The sequence below is a fragment of the Dermacentor variabilis genome, chromosome 3 (genome assembly GCF_050947875.1).
Source record: "Dermacentor variabilis isolate Ectoservices chromosome 3, ASM5094787v1, whole genome shotgun sequence".
Taxonomy (NCBI): domain Eukaryota; kingdom Metazoa; phylum Arthropoda; class Arachnida; order Ixodida; family Ixodidae; genus Dermacentor; species Dermacentor variabilis.
Window position 1 is genome coordinate 127,676,467 of NC_134570.1, and position 6,000 is coordinate 127,682,466.

Consider the following 6,000-nt stretch of genomic DNA (forward strand, 5'->3'; position numbering starts at 1 on the left):
CTGATTAGATAACGCTCTTTCGCTATTGAATCCGTGACAACATTCTGGATATTAGAAATACATGGAAGCGCGTCTTGAGCTAACCAAGAACTTTGGAAGAGTGGTGAGACGGTAATGAAAGCTCACCCAAAAAAGAAAAATAGTTATGTACACTTGCTTTAAATATTAGCTGAAACACAGTGCTCGTGGTAAAAAGGGCCGCCAAGACTGCACAGTGGCGCCGACATACCAAAACTTCAAGAGGTGAAGACTTTCAGAATACTGGTATTTATTAAACCAGCAATTTCGTGTGTCAACGTAGCCCTGCAGTCCAGGGGCCATTTTCACCACGGGCACTCTGTCGGAGCTCATATTTCACGTGACAGTACGTACGTCAACAATAATTGTAACAAAATCACAGTATTTTCTTTTTAGGGTTTAACGCTAGACAACCAAAATATATGCACCGATACCCTCATCCTAATACTTCAGTACTTTTCATTCTGACGTACGTGCCCATGCTGCTCCATATGTTACAAAGTAATGAAAATGTATCCATTGCTTTACCCCAGGCAGCTGTCTTTATTTCTAGTGACGCCAGAAAACCGAGCCTGATGCCAGCAACGCTTAGAAATCTTATCGGGAGCGCGCACAATGTTCTCGAACACCTTGTGTTCTGTACCGTAGCGCTGAGGTGTTTCTAGTATAATGTAGGAGAATCGGTTGTAAAGGCAGAAGTGCACGGTCGGGGACATGCGCTTAAGTTCAGGAACTTGATTTGTGCCAAGAAAACCTGTCCAAGCTTTTACACTCGCCTTATAAGAAGCGTACTGCACCATCAATATGCCGGCTGCTTTTAACTGCGCCAAATAAACTATTAAACTAATACAAAAATTAGTGACATCATTTTATCATTAGATTGCTCAGATTGGTAACCTTACATACGGAGTAAGTTATGAAGTTGTGTGTGTAATTAACGAAGCTACATGAATTAAATTTTCAGTAATTGATATGTGGCTAAAGCAAACGATTAGTTTGGAGCCCGTCCTCGAGATCAGCTAGCCGAGCGAAGAAATCTTGATTAAACATGCTTCCGTAAGAGCTATCCGAACAAATATATTGCAAATAAACGCTCTCTGAACGCGTAACTGACGCAGAAACAGCGTCTGTAAGGTCGACCTGACCGCACTTAGCTTTTGTAATATTGCCATCAACAGTGTGGCTCCGTGAGCATGTTTCTTGCGGCCAGTCCGCTTTCCGTTCTTATTCATATTTGTCGTTCATTTCCATTCAAGTCGTTCTTCCATTTCTGAATCTTTAATGCAAAGAAGGGGTAAGGCGTGCAGACACGGACACAAGAGAAGTAGACAACACGAACACGCGGCGTTCGTGTGGTCCACTTAACTTCTCTTGCGTCCGTCTGTGCACGCCTTACCCCTTCGTTGCATTATGAATCCTTACCAATTAGTATTGTTTTCTGTCGTTCTAATCTGGATATTTAACCGCTCTGGGAACAAAAATTTTAACTTTCCACAGCATGATCGCTGCATTTGTCTTGTGTTGATTGCCTTCTAGAATATGTCCGTCACCTGCCTTTTTATATAATAGACCTGCACTTCAATTTATTCGCAAAAAATCCGCTCGTTCAATTGAAAACGCGCTAGCTTCGTGCCGCGGTCGCTTGGGGCTCTAGTTGCTACGTGTTCCGAAAAGCAGGATATGGGTACAGGTACACTAAAGGAATGTATTAAGTCCAGCTAGATCAATAGGGTAAGATTGTTTTCTGCATGCCAATATATAATTTTTCTGCCTAGGAAATTCCCGTCGATGGTACCGCTGCTGCTTCTCGATTTAAGCCACTCGTGCCAAGGCGGAGGACTTGGCGTCATCTCCACGTGACCCTCCTCTATACCGTTATGTATTTTGTAGATTCTTTATTTAGCTCTGTATGCAGAGCGTACTGCCTGGTGGGTGTGGGTGATCAGCTTGCGTAAGTCATTCTGTGGCTCTGCTTGGGTTCAGGTCACCAGTTACGGTCACTTGAGCCTCCGCTGCCGGAGCCGGCATGTCACCTCGGCCGTTATAAACAGAGAAAAGCGCTGGCGTGCGCAGTGGCGGGTTGCGGCAGCTCTCTGTGGATCAGGGGTGCTGACGCTACACGTAAGAGGTACCATAGTCGGCAAGAGATGGCGCCGTTCCGATTTTCTATTTTCTTCATTTTCTGGTTTACAAAAGCACTGTCTTCATTACGAATGAAGAAGTTGTTATAACAGAACCAAAATATTTCAATATAGTTCGACTTAATAGTTGCCTTTAGTGTTTTTAAAGCCGTATGAATGGGGCACACTGATGAAAAAGGAACTTTGACGCAAGTTTTATACTCCAGACATTTTCCCTGCCACAAGACACGACGCTTTGCTTTGTCCATCTGATCTAGTATTGGTTTTGGCACATCCCTATGTGTTTGTCTTTCTTTTTCTTACCTGTGCACGCATGTGCATCGCAGGTACTATATTCGGCGTGTCTTCTTATAATAGATTAGTCGCGAGGGTATCGACAATCCATCTGTTTCTCTTCTCAATGTGAAAGCAGCTTTTGCGCTGTTGTCTCTAAACCTAATAGGACGGTTGCGAAATTTGCGTGCGAGAAGCGTGCGTGATCATGCGAACAATCCCTGCACATTGCCTGGATCCGTGAGAATACTAAATAATAAAGACCAACCGCAATTCAAAGCAAATTCAAGAACTGAAAAAGAAACTCAATGTCGACTAGCTAGCGCTCATCACCCGCAATACCACGGGTATACTTGCCAATAATTTTTTCAGGGCCTGGATTTATTGTATCTAAGTGACTGACGCACACATCCCCGTAAGCTGGAAAGAACGCTCCTCTACAAGGCGCTATTTCAATTTTCAGTAAAGACAGGCAGCGGATCCTAGCAATCACGAAAAGTGTGATCAGAAGGCTATACCTTCGTACATAATTGTTAACAGCGGAAAGCAGAACCTATAGTGCTGCATTTCCGACTGCATAACTGTTGACGACGTGCAAGGTGATGGAGTCCCAGCAGAGTACTCTGCATACTTAAGACAACTCTTTTTTATGCAACGTACAAATTGTCGCAGCAAAAACGCTGATGAGCAGGCCGGAAGAATTAAATAAATGCAGCAGTAGGGGATGCTTTGACATGAGTAATAAGAAAGGCGCCTTACCACGCAAACAACACTGTTATTTGTCGGAACAAAGTTCTTTCAGCCAATGTTGTGCAGCCACCGCTACTTGCGCAAGCCGTCACGCTTTCGTTGTGATATCACGAAAAAACTGCATAACCATCTTCAGGCTTCTTGCACTTATATGGGCTACAGCACGGCATATAGCCCTAAGATACTGCCGCAGGGAACGCAGCGCGCCGCGTTCGCTGTGCCGAGCCAGCCGAGCTCAGGAGAAAAATGGCGCCAATGAAAAAGAAAAACACAAGCAAAACGCAAGATCCGTGCGTCTCCAAGGGCAACGAATGCGAAACCAAACATAGTGAAGTATAACGGTGCAAAACCGGTTCCCGCGGAGGGTACGCGAAAAGGGCGAGAAGGAGGCGAGCGGGCCGCGCGTCGGCGGCAGAGTTCAGAGAGAGGCGGTACTTTCAAATTATCAAGGGACATTTGATAAACATAAGCTAAACGCGGTTGTCGTCAGGGAGCCGCAGTGTGCTTAGCCAGTAAACTCGTGGCGTCACACCGCGGCGGCCGCGGTATCTACGCCATGTAGCCGACCGCAGCTTGACGTTAGCTATCGGCCAAAAGCAGCCGTCTAAGGTAATAAAAAAATGAGGCGTCCGATGACGAAATAAACGTCCAGAAGTTTGTTAAGACAAGGCCTTACTGCTTAAAAGAGAGCGTTTGAGAGAAAGGTGACTTCGCGATCCGCATGCGAGCTTCACGCACCGCGTGCGACGACAAAACTTGGCTGAGATCTTCACAGCAGTGTATGCTACCCGCGCAATATGTTATTTCACCAAGCCTAAGGGTTGGTCCGGGGCCCCTTCAGCTAGTGAATTGATTGGTGTGCTTTTTCTTGCCATTGATCTCCACCTGGGCAGATTATTAATCTTTAGTGATGTTTTGGAGTCGCTTTGTAGGCTTTTATAAAAAAAGTCTTGGGAAGAAAAAAAAAAGGAATCACTCTATTGGGCAGGTGTTGACTGTCTACAGTTGAAAGCTGCTGAAAGTTGCACAAGTACACTCAAACCTTTGTTCTTGCTCAACCCGTTGCATGTTATTTCATTAAACGGCAATGAAGTACCTGTTGAATTCTCATCTTCTCTATAGTCCTAATCAAGAAGGCGCCTGCCTGTTGCATGTCGACAGGTTTTTCCGCTTGACTGTCAGTTTTCCTTTTTGAATGGCTCAGACCCACTATGGCGCATTTGTCCTAGAATCGGCATTCGCAAGATAATGATGAAATCTAAAAGGAAACACTAAGGAGATACTTTTAACAGATGGAAACAAAAGTAAAATAGGACAAATATTAGAAATTAGTAAGTAAATCGTCCTGAAATCGTTCTGAACAGCTGCACAGACATCCCTATGACAACGTTATAGAGAGGAGGCTCCCAAATAGAGAATATTTGCTAGAGAAAGGTTTCATTCAATGCAGTGAAATATTGTTTTTAAAATATTTTTTCTTACTCATAAGAAATGGCAGCAGGATTTAATAAAAGTAGTCTATCGTCTTATTATTAGCACAATATCAGCTCGAGGGGGAGCATGCCAGACAAGCTCTCTGCAAATAATAGTTTCAGACACCTTTTGTGCGCAAAGGATGAAAGCGAGAAAGAACAACAACAACCTTTTAGCTATTATAAATCAGTCAATTAGATTTTCATGAATTCCGTCGGCATGAAAAATTGCTAAAATAATTCCAATTCTTAAAATTCACTGGGATATACAATATATAACATTGGACCAATCGCACTAAGCTCAAATTTGGTGCAATTAATTTAAATAATTATATGTGCCCATATGCTTAGACTTGCTTAATTACTGCCAAATTAGTTTCCGACCATCATGTTCAATCTGGCATGCTGAATTGAAATCGGTAGAATAAAATAAGCACAGCGTCAAATGCAGATAGGTGCTATCGTGACACTACATATATCCAAAGCCTACAATTGTTTAGAATACGTAACCTTATTGGATATATTACGAAATGTAGAGCTTACAAATTATTTTGTAAAATGGATATGTGAATTTTTAAATAGGAGGAAATTCTGCTCTCTAAGAGGCTGTTCTTAGAGCATACATAATCACATGATGTTTCTCAGGGAGCTGTCACTTCGCCATTATTTAACGTTCCGATGAATTCTATTCCTCGGCATCCAGGTGAGCAAACATATTATACACCGACAATATTGCTTTCTTTGCATCAGACAGTGATATTCACTCCCTATATTATCGACTACAGAACTACCTCCACGCCATAGAAACCAGGTTGAACAAGATTCGCCTTTCACTTAACATGAGAAAGTGCTCAATATTCGTTTTTCTTATTGATAATCCCGTTAACATATCGCTATCCTACCATCTCCAGACTATAAATCCTACCATCTCCAGACTATAACTCAAGTGGAGTTGGTGAAGTACTTAGGTGTGCTCTATGACGGTTCCCTCAGTTGGTTTGGCCATATTGACCATATAGTTAAAAAAAGACGTGAGAGCTCTTAGCATGCTACGTAAGCTATTCAACAGTCAGTCGGGGATACGGCGAGACCCACTGCTAATCATGTATAAAATGTATGTGTGGCCCATTTTAGAATTCGGATGTGTACTATTTTCTGGTGCGCCAGCTTCTATATTGCGCCCCCTTGTTCTGCTTGAGTTGGAAGCCGTGCGATTGTGCTGTGGATTACCGGAATTTGTTGCTAATAATGTATGACATAAAGAAGTCAGATTGTCCTCAATATTGTGCAGATTTTGTTTGCTGACGGTGCAGACATTCTTGCATATGTATGAAACCCCTATTTGA